This window comes from Acipenser ruthenus, chromosome 9 (genome assembly GCF_902713425.1).
Source record: "Acipenser ruthenus chromosome 9, fAciRut3.2 maternal haplotype, whole genome shotgun sequence".
Classification (NCBI taxonomy): domain Eukaryota; kingdom Metazoa; phylum Chordata; class Actinopteri; order Acipenseriformes; family Acipenseridae; genus Acipenser; species Acipenser ruthenus.
Window position 1 is genome coordinate 41,277,335 of NC_081197.1, and position 18,567 is coordinate 41,295,901.

At 37.1% G+C, this 18,567-nt stretch overlaps 1 pseudogene; it reads left to right on the forward strand.

Annotated features, from left to right (window-relative positions):
* The window catches only part of LOC117405814 (sodium leak channel NALCN-like), a 115,729-nt pseudogene that overhangs the window by 88,393 nt on the left and 8,769 nt on the right, over nucleotides 1–18,567 (forward strand).

Consider the following 18,567-nt stretch of genomic DNA (forward strand, 5'->3'; position numbering starts at 1 on the left):
TTAAATCATTACTAACTTGGGCTGGTATTGGTTGGGTGTCCAAGAGGAGAAAGACTTCATTTCCCCCATTAAACCAGTGAGCTTACTCAACCCTTTCGCTTTGAAATGAGCAGTACAATATCTCAAGCTTAAATCCTTGGTTTTTATTAGGAACTTTCAGTAACCATTTAGATAGAGGTTAAGGGATACAAGGAATGCAGGTCCTTTCACTTTTTAAATGAGGAAAGACGCTCCTTACATTTACATGTGGCAAATATTAGTCCCTAGAATCAGGTAAATATCGATGTGCAGTTGGTAGGCTTTAAGAGGTGTATGTATGCAGTAGTGCTGGGACAAACATGGGTTTTACATGATTTAATATTCTTTCAAATTCCAGCAAATTAATATTATTTCATGTACAGTAAGGAAATATATCAGGATTCAAATAAGCCTGGTAGTGTGGTCAATTTACATTATAAGATATGTATTATTCCTTAGGGATATAGTGGAGGTGTATGTACAGCACATATGTCACATTTTAGACTTTACATCTACGTAGAGAATCACTTATTCAATTGTGGTAAAAAAAAAAATTTCTTTAGCACACACATATCTTCAAGAAATTGTAAGGCTTTGAAGTGGTTCTAAGTATATATGAAATCTATTTAAAAACTCTGCACATTTTGTTGTATTACATTCCCTATTTTTTTAATTATGTTCCATGTTGTGTACTGTTTTTGTCTCTTAAGGGAAAGCTTTATGAAGCAGTTCATTGACCGCCAGCAGCAAGATACCAGCTGTCTGTTACAAAGACTCCCTTCCGCCTCATCCTCTTCCTGTGATCATTCTAAAAAGTCTGGCATAGAAGATAACAAATATATCGATCAGAAGGTTAGAGAATTGTTTCTTGGGAATGTTTTGTCCTCTCCATTTCTTTTTGCAGGAACATCTACATGACAGTTCTGTGTTAGAGCAGCAGCAGTTATATAATAATAGGATGTGTTAACACTGCACACATTTGCTTCAGCTCAGATTCAAGCTGAGCACTCTCCAGCTGTGTACCAGGGGTCTACACATTATTGGAAAGACAATGACGGTGTTCACATGGACAAGTCATGACAGTTTTCCTCACAATGTTTTGGCCGTACTTCTCAGGAATTGCGTTTCCATGTAGTTATGATTTAGGACAATCGGGCTGTGACAATGCAAATTACTGCAGTCATAGTGCTTTAGGGGAGGGGATATTTAAATGTCCCTGTCTGCATACTAATTAGGAAAGAACGACTTTTAATATCGTGATTAGAGCTTGCATGCGTTGCCATGAAGATAAAAACATTTAACAAGATACATGAATTCACATGTTGTCACGCACATTCTGATTTACACCGCGCATTAGCTACTTGTTTGTCTGGTTACCTTTCCAACACACACACACAATTATATAAAATATAATTTCTACAAGTTTTACTACTTTTTTATATTTGTGTGTGTTTGTGGAACATCTGAAAGTTACATTTCATCAACACTACAATTGCCTTTTATAATACATGTTTTTATTTTGAATTTAACCTACACTATTCAATTATATATATATATATATAGAGAGAGAGAGATATATATATATAGATATATATATATATATATATATAGAGAGAGAGAGAGAGAGAGATATATATATAGATATATATATAGATAGATATATATATATATATATATATATATATATATATATATATATATATATATATATATATACACAGGCCTGTTGTTATCTCTATTGGACCTGGCAGCACAAAATAAAAAAAATTAAAACATTTTGAATGGTTAAACTGTTAACCATTTAAATAAATTGGCTAAACTAAGAACCAAACAATCAGAATCATATACTGTAGTATACATTTGTTTTAATACATTATAGATACCTTCAGTAATAAGGCCAACCCCCTTTATTGAAATCACACTGGCCATAATAGCACTGTTTTTCAATAAGTCAGAACAGTGGAGATCAGCCTTGTGCTTCTACAATTGTGCATGTGGCTGCTGTGCTGCAGAATGCTGTCCAGATCCTCCCACTGCTGTATCAGTGTTCTCTTCAACCAAATTATTCTAAATACCAACACAGCTCTCCGTCTTAAGTGGTGTATAGAGTTCAGGTTGAAAGTCCAAATATTCAAAATTGTGTATTTATGTGAGAAGATAGACATGCAAATGGCACTGGTATTTTTAACGTAGGAGCGTTCGTGAGCAGCATCTCATTGGCATGGCAGGTCGATTCAGTACAGCACTCTTACGAGGAATGACTCGCTGGTGAATATCGATTAGGCTAGTATGGGCGTCTTGGGTCCAGAGCTATAATGTCAAATTCAGATGTAAAAGATCTCCTGGTAAAAGTGATGGATTACTTTAAAATGAAAAAGTAACCCATAATGTTGACTCATCTGAATTCTAAATCGCTTTAAATTGCCTACTCTGTTTTCACAGCTACGAAAGTCAGTTTCCAGTATCCGTGCCCGCAATCTTCTAGAAAAGGTATGTGCTATCAGTAAAATTCTTCGGTAAGTATGTGTCCCGTTTACAAAACCGTTTGCAGAGCACGTTGTCCCTTTGTGCAGTACATTTTAATAATGTTAGCCAGGAAAAGCAAAGATTTATTAAAACCGCTTCCATGGAAACATTGAAATACTGACAGTGTTTATTGTGGGAATGTATCAAACCAAAGTGCCAGTCCAGTATCGCCTTTTTTGCAATCAGTCACATAATAATTAATCAGATTAGAACAGCAGCTGCCCCTTCAGATGTAAACATTTACATTTCCTCATAGAAAGCGAGTGGTGGTGATTTAAACAAGAGAATATTTCAGGCTGAAGTATTCATACAATGTGAATTGCCTAGATCACTTATATTAAGTTATAAAAAAAAAACGCTACTGTAGTTGCCTGTTTTGGACTACTAAAACTTAAGATTATATCTAATTGAGTTGTTTTCACGTTTGTGCTCTGGTGTATTTTAAACTAGAAAGCAGTCTACTGTATGTAATAATGTTGCTTCAAGGAAAATCATCTATTTCAAATGCTAAATCCACTACATAATTGGTAGGGATGTTGTAAGCATCTAACTTTAAACACAGTTATTAAATAGAGCAGCTGCCTGGATCTGTATTTGCTGAACGCAGTGCAAGCTAATAGCATTGTATACATTAAATTATACATGTTCATCAGATTGACGTAACACATTCGTATGTATTGAATACTCTTGAGACCATGAAACATTTTCTAAGCTACTCCTATCTGTATGCATCTATTGTAAATAATATGAGGTTTGAATTGGACGAAGTGCTTATGAACAAAATGACGTCTTTCCACATAATAATTAGCTATATTAAAGTACGTGACTTAACAATTGTTAAAAACAAGCGGTGAGCTCTGTGCAGTGGCATAACTGATGAAATAAGTATTTGTGTGGGAGTGGTTTTAGATTTATAACCTATTTATGCCGTGAGTTGTAATAAATTAAATAAAAAAAATATCCTGCTAGTTATATGGCATATCCAATGAGCTCATGAGGACATTAGTGCAGCATGCTGCTGCCAGTCAAAGACCCACCATGGGCGTGAATGGCTGACTGAGTAAGAAATATAGATGTGCATCACTGTTAAAACTGACAGGGAAATGTTACACAGCAAGCAGTGTTACTGATGACACCAGATGTTTCCCTGCCTCCAGAAGTGATTCTGAACGAGTTCATTAAGTGTCTGACGACCACAGGTGCACTGACTATCAAACTTTGTTTCCATCTATCTGGAAAAATGCTTATCCCATTAGGATGAAACTTGGCATTAGCATTATTTAGCATACATTATGAGGACTATCAGATTGTGGGGATATCTCACTGTCTCAACATCTGTCCATCTGTACGTCATTGCATATGGTCAACCTTTTTTTGGCATACTGATAACTCTAATTTAGAATCTGTAGTCATGGCAGAAAACATATGTTGATGACATACTTAAAAATGTTGCCTTTGGACAATCAGGAAAGAATATTTGAGCATGTGAATCATTGATCATTCAACTATGCAAGTTGGTCACACCAATAGTGGCCAAAATCAACAATTTTATTGACGTACGTACGCAGACTGTGTCAGTTGTAACTGTTTTAGTGGCATCGCTCATTGCAGTATTCTTATTTATTTTTAAACTCAATAGTAATGTTGACAGTAATGTTTCCTGAAAAATTCAAATGATCAAAAGTAATACATTTTAAGTTTGAAAAAGGTCATATAAGAATACTGACATTTTTTATTATAGTGTTGAGAGCATTCATTTAACTGTCACTCTTTTTACATGAAAGGTTTCTAAGCACATTACTGTTTCAGGGCTTGCACTCGACAGCGCATGCTGAGTGGATCGTTGGAGGGCCAGTCTGCTAAAGAACGGTCTATTCTCAGTGTACAGCATCATATCCGTCAGGAGCGCCGGTATGTTCCCACTGCAAAGGGCAGGCGCTTCAATTACAACCACTTATCTTGTATTCAGAGAGAAATTAATTATAGTCCTCTAATCTGATGAAAGGGAAAGTGACTCATTATTGAAGGCTCATGTAGTTATATTTAAAATGGTACATAAATTACAGAGCACTTCAATATCTATTCATAGAACAGGTTAAAAGAAAAATAATATGCATGGTTACAGACTGCTTCAGGGATCAAATATTAAATATTCACATCAATAAATGTAATCCATGTGAATAATAACATTTAAAAATGAAATACCAATTTCTGCTATTAAAAGCATCATCAGCAGTAATATATTTTGAGATGGTCAGATAAATGAATTAGGTTCACTGATGTCAATAATGTTACTGAAAGGCCTTTTCCACAGTTTTCAAGGCAATTCAATTGGAGTGACAGAGGCAGGGTTAAAATCAAGTTGTTGTTTTTTTTTACTTGTTAGATTCCTATTCTGTGGCCCCATTTAGTCACAGAGAAATTAGTGCCATGTTTGCCAATTCATTTTCTTACAGTATGCCATTGCTTCAGGAAGTATTTTAAATGGCCTTTCCCTGTGATGTGTGCACTACCTAACCACATTGTATTTGATAACAGGTCTTTGAGACATGGCTCAAACAGCCAGAGAATCAGCAGAGGGAAATCACTGGAAACTCTGACTCAGGATGTAAGTACAAGTATAAGCCCATTGTAGTAAACATGTGAATGGTTACAATATTCGGTACACTTTTAAAATGAATGTTTCTGCATTATTACACACTGCACCACAGTGTGTTCCAATTTATATGTCCTTATTGATTTTGACATTCCCTGGTTTGTGTGAATTTCCACTGAACCACTAATTCCAACACAATTAAAAAATAGAAGGCAGTGTTCTTTCCTTCTTTTGCATTAACCGCTAATTGGATTCTGTGTTATCTACTTGGCTGCAAGGTGTACCTAATAAAAAAAGTCCATATATAACACACACATTGACTAGCAATTAGTCTTCTTCGTGACTCCGTTACAATCCTTAAAATCCCTGATAATCCCAGACAACAGACTAACGCTTCCCTCCTCACCTCTAAATAGGATGGGAGGTGAAAAACAGCTTTTAGACTACAAGATATATTCAACATTATGTTGTATTACTTATCAAAGCTGTACGCAGGGCCTGTGACACAGTCATGGCCCACCCCTGACGGCATAAAAGTACTGTGCTCACAGATCTTGGTGCCATTCATCCTTTCAAGAACTGACCTGACAAGAGAGCCTGGTACTTGTTACTTTTTCTGCTATATATTTTGTATTTATGCTGTTTTTACAGAAATTATATGTGATATTAAAATAATTTTGTTCCTTTGATCCTCAACCTGTATCAGAGCCGAAGGAGGTTCAAAATGCTGACGATGCAACAGCTGTTGCAGTCAATCAGGCCAGGCGACTGGTTCACCATGATGGACTTCAAAGACACCTATTTCCACATCCCCATAAAACCAGCGCAGAGGAAATACCTGCGGTTCGCTTTTCAGGGAACCGCATACGGGTTCCGTATCTTGCCAATTGGCCTCTCCCTAGCTCCCTGTGCCTTCTCGAAGTGCATGGAAGCTACCCTGGCTCCATTGAGACTCAAAGGTATCAGAGTGCTCAGAATTGTCTGCAGGAGGTTCAAGGGAGACACGCGTTTGTCCATACAGACAACACAGCAGTGGTGGCTTACATCAACCACCAGTCTGATCACCCAGTCTCCATCACGTGGCCCGCAAGCTTTTGCTGGGCACACGAGCACCTCCTCTCACTGCGGGCAGTACATCTGAGGGCAGCGATAGATCTCTTTGCCTCCCAGGAATCAACCCACTGTCCCCTCTGGTTCTCCATATCAGGAGGTGGGGACCCGCTAGCAGTAGATGCCTTGGCACACCAGTGGCCAAGGCAACTATTATATGCCTTCCCACCACTCTCCCTGCTCCTGCTGTGTCTGGAGAAAATCAGGCAGGACCGGGCCAAGGTGCTCCTAGTAGCCCCTTATTGGCCCAGGAGACTGAAAAATGAATGGTTGACACGTTTTGAAGGGTGATGTGTTCCATGCAGCAGTCTATGCATTGTTGGCACACACTGCATTTGTTTATTGCTTACTGAAGAAGTTTCCCTTCTGGTAATCATGGTGACAAATAGCAACAATTATCTCATCAGTGTCCACTGTCCACTGTTAATTGTTACCCATCACAAACAGGCTTAAATTATTGTTTTAATAGGTTCTTTGCATTGCCACAGCTGGTCCAAAAGTCAGTTTTCTGAACTCACCAGCTGAACTGAGAGAATTGTATTTTAGAAATGATTCTACTGAATGAAAAAGCTGTTTTTACAGGAATAATGTGTTGTGCTAAATCATTCCCTGGCACTCTTATTCCAGTTGAGTTTGATATTTCTTTGCTGGATGCCACCAAACGTTCCCCCTAAATCAGGAGCCCAGTTGTTGATGATGCTGCGCTGCCTCAGACCTCTTCGCATCTTCAAACTGGTCCCTCAGATGAGAAAGGTTGTCAGGGAACTCTTCAGCGGATTCAAGGAAATATTCCTGGTGCGTATGGAGGGATACATGTGGCCTGTGTTCATTTACATATAGCAACTAATATTTGCTGCCACATGTTAATCAAGAAAGGCAGTACAGAAATTAATCCAGTTACACTTTAAAATGACTACAAATTACTATGAATTCAAAAGCTTTAGCTGCTATTCTTGTTGTCTCCCACTTGAATTCATTTTAAATGTGTCCATTATCTTCAGGAATAGAAAAATCATTACAAAATAACAACAAAACATTTGTTTTTCAGATGTTACTCTTGTGAAGCTTAACTGAAATTCATATTAATCCCTTATTTTCTCAACACTAATCCAACGATTCCATTTCAGTTATGATGCCACTGTCCTTATAGCACCTTTTAAAAAGTAACAGATAACAAAGCAAACCACAAATCCTATCCATCCTACTGGTTAAACTCATTCATTCTAGAAAGTTGAATAGCTCATATCATTAACAAAAAAATGTAAACCTTGTGTATTTAAAGTTTACTTTTTATAATTAGTACTCAGCGCCTGATAGATTTTACTTAATATTCTCTGGTAGAGCATGCCTTTGTTATATTCCAGTTAAAATATTTACTACTGATGCATATTAATGGGGTCAAGGGGCTGTATTGGCACCATCCTAGATGGTCTACAATTACGTGCCTGACAAAGATTTTAGGTTAATTACGGGTACTATTTGCTCAGTAGCACAATTTCTCACTCATCCGAACCATTCGTGACAAGGGCTAATAGACATGGTCATTTTTTCTCCTAAGTTTACATTTTCTGCTCACATCAGCTCACGGCTGACATGCTTCTTTATAAACTGTTCCTCCACACAGCTGGAGAAAATCCCCTACTGAGTGATCCACTCTCACAAGGGTAAAAGGTGGCAGGTTATATCCCAGGCGGCTGTGGCACAAAAGTCAGATCTGTTATCGATAGGCCTTTTAATATGATTGTGTCCAAATATGTTTTATAGGTGTCCATCCTCCTGTTGACAGTAATGCTTGTGTTTGCAAGTTTTGGCGTTCAACTTTTTGCTGGAAAACTCGCAAAGTGCAATGATCATCATGTTATCAGACGGGTGAGAAACACATTTTCTCCTTTCATTAAGTTCTATAGAAGTGGCATAATTGTAGCAGTGTTATATTTGTCCATACTATAAATAATACAGTACTATATTTTGATATGGTTAACAATTTAGTCCATTCTGTTTTTACTTGTATTATAACCAAGGACACGATTTTGGCACAGTGATCTTTTTGTACATTTTACGGGCAAGTTGCGGGAAAAAAAACAAGAATTTACGGAAAGGCCACCAAATAATGTAGGTTTAGCTACATCAACATACACAAGAGCTTTTTAAATAGTACACCAAAACCAATATAAAGACGATTGCTTTTGACTGCTGGCAAGTTTAAATTTGACTAAACAACTAAAGTCAAATCACACAGGCAGGCACTGTATCCTGGAATTGGGCACAAAAATATCAGAAAAAAAGACTACAACACAGATAAACCTCTTCTTTTATCTACAGTTTGCAGGAAAAAAAAAAGATGTTCAACGGCAGTCTGAAGTATTTTGTTTAGTTTTAGGGTTTTTACAGATGCTCGCATATTTGTATTTTCAGTGCATGACATCTGGCATTTTTAAAGGAAATAAAGGAAGTGCCTAACCAAATGTGTTTTTACATCCATTTCCAAGATTTCACAGACTTGTTCAAATGCACAATTTTCAAGATTTCTGTGGGCAAAATTGTATCCTTAATTATAACAGAGAACCTAATGAATTTCTTGTTTCTATTTAAATTGTATTGTGCAGATGGGAAACCAGAAATCGTACTTACAGAGAACTTATAATGTAGTCCCCCCTGGGACTCCTGTTAAAACGAGTCAGTCAGGGTTTTTCTTTGTAAAAAGTCCTGTTTTTTTTTTGTTTTTTTTTTTTTTTTAAGATTTTATGTAGCCTTTTACTGAAAATCAAGTCTTGTTAGTTCAGTTTTTAGTCATTTTTCTCAATTTGTCTCCGCTTAAGTGAAGTCTAGGGGCTCTTTTAAAAAGCTTTTACACTGATGCTGGGTTACAAAAAATGGTTTAATCACATGGGCCTCTGAGGGCACTTAACAGGGTGGAGAGCCAGTTGTGACCTTGAGGTCAAACAGTGGGCAGGACAATCGAAGACAAGTGTACTGGACTTTTGTGTCTTGTAACCATGTGTTATGTCTAAGTATGGATGTAAAAGTATGCATGTTCACGTCACCAGGTCACTACTGGAAAAAGGAGTTATCACATTTTTGAATAACCTATATGTTATTGGTGTCTTTTTATGTAGCTTTAGATATATCATCTATTACATGTTCATTTTCCTTTGTTCTTTCCTTTTTTAATAAAGAAAGCAATTTATTAAATATGAACAATGTATTGCACCTTTTGATAACAGCATGACCAATAATCATAATTGATTTTTATTTTTCAACCTATTTTAGGAGGACTGCCACGGTATATTCAGAATCAATGTGAGTGTCTCAAAAAATCTAAATTTAAAGTTACGTCCCGGAGAAAAGAATCCTGGATTTTGGGTCCAACGTGTCTGGTAAGTCAAAGAGTAAAATTTTTGGGTGAAAAACAGGTGTCACAAAGACGGCCAGAGTGGGTTGCGTCAGACCAGACAGGAATTCAAACACACAGACGGTGATGGTGATGAGCTGAGTGCAATGGCTGCACTCAGCGTTTATTTAACAAATAAAAGGGTTGTAAACAGCACAAAACAGGACACGGCACTGGTAGCCAAAAGAAACATATAAACAAAACGGACTAAACACTTAACAAACGGTGCACGGAGACAAACAAACACGGTGAGTACAAACAACTATTATAGTTACGCTTTCTTTCACTATTTAGTTTCTCCTTCTCCACACCCGTTCTCCACTCTCGAACACCCAACCCTGACTGACTAAAAATGTGCCTATTTATACTGTTGTGCTGGGATTCAATTACTAATTAATTATTCACTTGAATCCCAGCACGTGAATTAATTCTGTGCAACCCCGTGCTCACATATTACATTTAACCAGCACGTGAAGTGATTTGTGCTCTCCTCGTGCCTAAATACAAATCTACACTTTAAATACACGTGAAACACAGACCCGTTTATATCCCGTGTACCAATCTATACACCAACATTAACATACGCACGCATACATACATACACAGAACACACAAATGCACACAGGGGCGGGGCACTTTGCCACACAGGATATCATTTGAATTGTTGTTTTTTTTTGTTTTTTGTTTTTTTTTTAAACTCAATTGTACCTGCCTTTGTTTAGGGATATCTGTTTTCACTTAATTTGCCTAAACATGTTCCTACAGTAAAATGCATCTGAACATAACATCATAATGATGGTAGAAGTTAAAAAATAAATACAGGAGCATTCTACATATAATGAACCTCGTTATAATGTTAGGATTCATTCACTCTCTGTCACCAGTGCTGAATGTGTTTTATCAAGCATGGTGACTGGAAAATTGAGCAACCAGTGCAATCTAGTGGAGAAACAGGGATGCGCTGCCATGATTCCCATCTGTTTCATGCACTGCAGTAAATCAAGGCAAAGCCATGCAAAACATTGGGGTTTCTCAGCTTTCAGGTTTATGCATCCAAATTGCTACTCTACATTAAACTGCAATTGGTATAAAAAAAACCATGATCAACAACATCTTTGGAATTTTTAGAGGCAAAACTGACATATGAAGAGATATGTAGTTTAAGAGAACACTAAGTTTAAACAGATGCTCAGGTTTTTTGTATATTTCTTGAAGGGTTTAATAAAAACTATGTGGATGTAAATCTTCCTGCTTATAATGAAAAAGGTAATAATAAGTGACTGACATGGCAATAGCCATACTGTCAATCTGTCCCTTTTAAAAGAAAAAGAAAATGTAATAAAATACTGATTTGCATCTTTCCTTCAAGTCTCAGGAGTGTTCCTGCATCTGCAGAGATACAGCAGGGTTTTCAAGTGAAATCCTCAATTCACAACAAAAATGTTTTATTTTCATTTACTGTGTCTGTAATATATTATTATGAAGTATCAGTGAAACTGATCATTGTTTACTTTGGTTTAAAACGTGCACAGATAAATGATGAAAACCATTTCTACATCATTTAATAATGTAAGAGCTGTGTGCTCATGCTGGGTCCCAATGCAAAGTTACAGAAAGAGACTCTCACAAAACAATTAAACATCAAGGGAGAATGGAGAGGATTTCAGGTCAAATGCTACATAAGAGTTCATTTGATGAAAACCTTTAAGTAAATGCAGGTCTTACAAACATTTGTGGTTGTGTGCACTTGGTTGAATCTACATTTAAAGTGTTAGATAACATCTGTGTTCTATAAAGTGCAGTATCACAATGACTTATGTTAAGTATTATTAACATATTTGAATTATACATTTCATTTAACTATTTAGCTGACCCACATGTCTGTCTGTCACACGATATATGGTGAACACAATAACTGTGTTGATTTTGCATCTAATCTTCACCAAACTTATTGTATTATTCAGTCCTAGTCTCCTATAGAAGTTTCAGATTGTTACAGGATTATGAGGACCCTCTGTGTGCCTGCACTGGTTCTGATTATAAAAAGATACCTTTGAAGTTCTGTACAGTATCACCTAACAGGCACGCATATTATTCTCCTTGTGTTTAGGGCAAACCCTCGGAATTTTAATTTCGATAATGTGGGGAATGCAATGCTGGCCCTGTTTGAAGTTCTTTCATTGAAAGGCTTGGTGGAGGTCAGATATTTTATTATCCATCGAGTGGGACCAGCAAGCATGTACACTACACTTTCCAAAAACTGGTTTGCATGTTTGGCAATGTTGGCTATAAAACAGTGTGATTTCTTTTTTTTATTATTTAGATTCACGGCATCTACATCCATGTGTTTGTCTTTCTCGGCTGCATGATTGGACTGACACTTTTTGTTGGTGTTGTCATTGCTAATTTCAATGAAAACAAGGTAAGTCCTCTAATAAAGTTCATTGTTATTTTAAAAGTTGTTTAAACTTACCCTTCACTTTGGCCTGTGACCTAGTATGGCTGCCATATTTAGGTCATGTGACATTTTAGGTTTCTGCAGGATATAAACTGCACATTTTGAGATATTGTCTTCATAGTTTGTATACAACAGTATTATATGATTGTCTTAGTCAAGTTTGATTACAGGTGTACATGTGTCCATGTCAGTGATACAGACCACGCATTTTGAAATACTTTAGTTTAACATGTGACATGCCATTATTGTGGATAGCCCAACATAAACAAGCATGTTCAAGGTCTTCTTGTGTTTTTTGGATATTGAATTGTTTTGCAGTCTGGAAGCAACAAAACAATTGTTCCAGTGTCACTTAGATTCATTTAAAGGTATTTCTGCAATGTAAAGTGTTCTCTTCAACCCTTATCTCTGCCTCCAGGGTACGGCCTTGCTTACTGTTGATCAGAGAAGATGGGAGGACCTGAAGAGTAGGTTGAAGATCGCCCAGCCTCTACATCTTCCTCCTCGTCCAGGTTAGTTCTTAATGATTATTTAGGTTCACTAAAGTTACAGGGCCATTTTTTCATTGAAGCATTTGCATATTTTTTCTGAGAGAGCCCTTTTACAGGCCTATTTTCACGGGCTTGGCCCTCATTCCATCGTAAGATGTAATTTGTACTCTTCTGCTCAAATCTGTTTTAGCCTCTAGCCTATATTGTCATCTTATTTCCAAAAGTACAGTAGATAAAAGGAAAAAAAAATGTTTTTCAGATTAAAACAACAAAAACAACAAATTTAACTACAGTTAACCCAATGGTCCTCTTGCATTTTGTCACTGATCTGTCCTAGTTAAAATAGGACTGATGGCTAACTTTGAAACCAACCCAGTCAAAAAAGTATTGACTTCCAGAAAACATATATAGGCCTCTCGTGTATTGCCAGATTATTTCGCTGTATTACCCAAGCCATTGTTTTATTGAGGGTGATTACCTGATCAGAAAATTGTACCTGGTATTATTCAAAGTGCTTTCTTTGATGTTAGTCATTTCAGTCATTCAGCCATTAAATAGCAAGGCCCGGTTTGACAGCTGAAGCCTACTGAAGACAAACCCCAAGCTGCTGTTTGTCAATTTCAGGGTCGTTTAAAGGCAACATTGAGTACTTCATGCCGGCACAGATGTCAGAATTCTGGCATCCTCTTTCAACCTCCTGGGGAGCAGGGTGCATGGAGAGGTCAGAAGGGGCACGCTGGGGTCCCCGAATTCACTTCTGCATGACTGAGTGGCTATGGTTTTGTCTCCCTGTGAGAAACTGTATCGACATATGGGATTTTCCGAAGGCTTGATCCAGTGTAATACTGTACAAAGAGCTTTCTTTATGGATTGAATTCACAATGATTAATATTAGTGTGTCTAATATCACCTGGAGCATAGTGTACAAGTGTCAAAACTCTTCTTTCAAAGGATGCACACACTTACATGATCAACAGGCTCCCTGCTTGGTTTGAGTTTAGATGGAAATGTATGCCCTTTTTCTATTCTGCTAGGAGGCTCCCATATCTTTAAGGTAGGACATGGAATATTTTGGGAATGCATATTTCATAGCAATCCTTTAGAGACATACTTCTGTGTAAGTGCAGAATTGAATAGAAAACAAAGTACAATATGTCATCATTTTGATGGAAAATAAGCAACTCAGACATTCAAATGAATAGTATGAAGATCCTGGAACCCAAGTAATGTGTAAGCGTCCTTTTATAAATTACTGGCATCTGACCAGAGAAAACTGCTTCTGATCTGGCCAGAGGATTAATTTAACTGGATTTTGGCATTCTTGAGTCAACATCACAAAAAACACCATCACAGCTTTGAAAATTGTCTTTAATCTTCTATATATAGTGTTATCACATAATAACAGCAATGTTTGGCTTTTGTCTTCGTCTTCTGTATGTTCTTCCCAGTACTACTGGTGATTTTTTTACTTTATGTTTAATGGCTTTAACTTTTAAAAGGGTTAGTTCGATAGTGTAATTATAATGTCACCCTTTCTGCACTGACCTTTAAAGTGCTGAGGATTCATGCAGTATTTATTTCCATCAGAAGCTTCCCCATTATGAGTGCTTGAATATCACAATCATTTTATGTTTGTTTGTTTTTTTTGCTTAATATCTGAAAGCTCTCAAAATAAGTCTGTGACATTATTTTTTTCAAAAAGAAAGCTGGATCTGTGAAAAAAAACACTGTTTTTTTAGAACTATACTAAATCCATTTCCTTTTCCCAAACTTATATAAAGTGTTTTCCCACACTCAAATTTGCTGCATTAACAAATGCTTTGTTGAAAAGCAATTTTTTTGTCATTCATAAAACAACATTGTGAATCCCATTTGTATATTCCAGCATATTGCCTAGTACTTTGACAGCTGCTCTTAAGGATAATTCACTTTAGTGTTTTTTAAATAATATGCATATTACTGGGAGGTAAAGCCACCGTAGATGGTCAAGTATGTGAGCTTGCCTCGCACACTGAATGCATGCCTGCCATAGGGCTCCCCTGTGTCCTAAACCCTGCTAGGTACAGAGAGGGATTGCAGTAACCACAGACCTTACATAACATTCGTAGAAATTAAAGGTTTGCTCACATAAAGGGGTTGAACAGTAGAGTTTTGATCAAAATACCGGAGAAAATCTGTCCCGGGAGAAGTGTCCATAAATTGGAAAACTGAAATGAAAAAAATGTTTCAATAAACGCAAGGGTGGTATAAAGACCATACTGTACCTTATTCTTGGGAATTTGAATCTCTTTAGGATCAATTGTGTCTTTATTACCTCGATCTCCTTTTATTTACAGATAACGATGGGTTTCGAGCAAAGATGTATGTCATCACACAGCATCCATTTTTCAAAAGGACTATAGCAGTACTGGTCCTTGCCCAGTCTGTTCTCCTGTCAGTAAAGGTAGTATACCCTTCTGAATGTGGTAGAGAGCTTGTCAATGAATGTTTTATTGATTTACACATTGTTATTGAGTTGTGAGGTTGAACTTGTCTTTTAAACTCACATTGAAAACCAGATGTATATATTTATGTATGATAAATATAACATAACTATCAATCAATGAGCAGGACTGTTTTTATGTTACAGTGGGATGTGGACGACCCAGTGACTGTTCCATTGGCAACAATGTCAGTGGCGTTTACCTTCATTTTTGTTCTGGAGGTGAAGTACTTTGAATTTACTCTTATTAATATTTTAATATGGTAAATGATACGAGAAACACCATCAGCGTGTGTTGAACGTACTGTAAAGAGCCGAGCTAGACCCTCCAAAACTCTACTAGAAGGTGTGCCCAGCAACCGCTGTGATTTGCCAACGATATAATAATAACCACAGGTGTTAATATTCTGTTAAAATAAAGCACAGAACTTTTTTGTTTTGTATTTTTTAATTTCGTTTCCAGGTGACTATGAAGTCAATTGCAATGACACCTGCTGGTTTATGGCAGAGCAGAAGAAACCGTTATGACCTGTTGGTGACTTCCCTTGGAGTGATTTGGGTTGTACTACATTTTGCTTTGCTGGTATGCAACTTTATAAAATATATTTTAATAAATAGAGGTGTTTACATTTCTTTGCTATTGAATTCCAATGAAATCATGATTTCGTGAACAGCCATAATGTTTGCAAAAACTGCCATTGATTATTAAGTGACAACTCCCTGCCCCCCCCCCCCCCCCCCCCATTTTATTAACATAATGCTTCATGAACAAGCATAGTTTTTTTTAATTTATTTGCTCAAGTGTTCAGTTAACTCAAGGCAAAAACAGCCTATGGTTTCAAAAGGTCCAAAGAGAAATGTCATTTTTGTATTTACATCTTTTTGTAATGTATTTTGTAATTATTTTTCAGAATGAATACACCTACATGATGGGAGCATGCGTTATAGTGTTCAGGTTCTTTTCTATCTGCGGCAAGCATGTGAGTAGAAAGATAATATCGCCATGTACGCCCTGTGCTGTTTGATCTGTGATTCATCATCTGCATGTATTGATTGGTATTTTTTTTTTTTCAATTTAAAACAGTAATCTTCAGTTTTTAAATGGACTTTACTAATCAATAAGAGGGTTTCAGTTGCCATACACAGATAGTTTGTATTGCACCCCCAGAGCTCTACCAACCTATTTCAGCTCAGTGAATGGATTCCAAACCTTTACTGGGGATTCCACAGGGAGCGTTGCATTGCTGGGTTAGGGAAGCAAGTTTGGCATGCATTGTTTCTTCTCGTTATGCGTTCAAAGCAGACACCTGCAGTGTTGGCCTTTGTCCTCCGAGGGGCGGTAACTAGCCAAAATCCGCTGTAGAACTCCAGGTGTAAATACAGTAGGCAATTTGCTTGGTTGTGGGACAGGAGGGTGCCTACTGACATTAAGCTCTTTTGTTGAGAATTGCTGTGATGAGGGAATGTAATTGGATTTTCTAAATTGGGGTGAAAAGGAGCAGGGTAAAATAATTGGGCACAAAGTTCCAATCTGTAGTGTAAGTACAAGTCTTTTTTTTTCATTTATTGCAATCGCAATGTGCTTTCATGTGTTTATATTTTTCTGTTCATCTTTCCATGTGAAGTCATGTTACGAGGCTGCTGTGTCCATCGTGTTGTGCTGCTTTCTTCCGGGAGTACAGCCATCCAATATTACAGGTTCCTTTCCAAACATGTCAGGGTGCTGTGGGCTTGCAAAGGACAGGTATTACCTTTTACAGTATATCTAATAGTACTGTTTTAGCCCCAAACACATTTCCTTGCCCTTTAGCAATTGGGGTTAGAACCATTGTAAACTATGGGCTAATAGCTCAGAAATCTTTGTGTTTCACTGACCCAATTTTAAACTGCATGTTAGTAAAGCTCTGATCAGAATCAGATTAGCTATACCAGTGGGCAGCTTCATGTTATAGTAGCAAATCATCAAATACAAACTGCAGCCTTTTATTCCATGCAATTATCTTCATTTTTCCATAATGCTGTCCTTATTTTAAGTCTGTAGTGTTGACTAACCTTGTCTACAGATTTGAGTATTTAAGTAATACCATAAATAATTACTCTGGTAATTGATACTGCCCACTGGTGTTATCCCTTAAAAAAATATAAAAAAACAGTGTGTCAGAAGAATGCTTAATGCATGTACCATAAGTAATACATTTTCATCACAAGAAGTAGTATAATAGTGGAATGCTGATTAGTCTTTGTCAGTTTTTAGATTTTTACATTTGTAATCCCCAGTAGTCCTGTTGAGTTGCTAACTATATCAGGGTGTTTGGCAGTGAGTGTTTCTGCTTCCTTCTGCAGGTCACACTTAAAATGTTACTGCTGACAGTGGTAGTCAGCATGTATAAGAGTTTCTTCATCATCGTTGGAATGTTCGTGTTGCTTCTCTGCTACGCCTTTGCGGGAGTGGTGTTGTTTGGCACGGTGAAATACGGAGAGAATATTAACAGGTTGGCATGCTCCGAATTCAAATGTTCTGACAACCGAATGAAAAGTGTTACAGAATGAGTGTGTCACAGTGCAGAACGCTCAGCATGTAGTACTGTCCTACTGTAACTACACTTAAAGTCTGCTAACCCACAGGGTTTTATTATCACAACCTAGTGTCATCTGAAAGGCTGGAAGAATGTGTGCACATGTTATTTTTACATAGTACGGTACAGTAGCTTCATAGTTCTTTTGACATTTGTTCAGGTTCTTAGCGATTTCTAATTAGACATGATTTTTTTTTTTCTTTAGATAATGTTATCTTGTCTGGAACATTCTCAGATTGTCTTGTAATGTACCAACCTGCTTTCTTCCGTTAAACAAATAATGTTTTCTTGTTTTGATGACAGACATGCAAATTTCTCCACCGCTGGCAAAGCCATTACTGTTCTCTTCCGAATAGTCACAGGTGAAGACTGGAATAAGATTATGCATGACTGCATGGTAAGCGTATTATTGACATCTCAGCATGATCTATATATATATATATATATATATATATATATAGAGAGAGAGAGAGAGAGAGAGAGAGAGAGAGAGAGAGAGAGAGAGAGAGAGAGAGAGAGAGAGAGAGAGAGAGAGAGAGAGAGAGAGAGAGAGAGAGAGAGAGAGAGAGAGAGAGAGAGAGAGAGAGAGAGAGAGAGAGAGAGAGAGAGAGATCCATGTTGTAAGAACTACATAATTTAGCTGCCTGAATTCCAAATTGCAGAACATTTTATTCTTATTGTTCTCCACTGCTTTCATTTGAAAAGTATAAATGAAAGGAAGTGTTTGTAGTCATACAGCTTTGGTCGTCTTCTCTTTTTAAGGTCCAGCCACCTTTCTGCACCCTGATGACCATTGATACTGGGAAACAGATTGTGGAAACTATGCAGGGGCTCTTACGTACTTCTGTTCCTTTTATGTCATTATTGCATACATAATGCTGAGTTTGCTCGTGGGTAAGGACTGTGGTATTGTAGGATG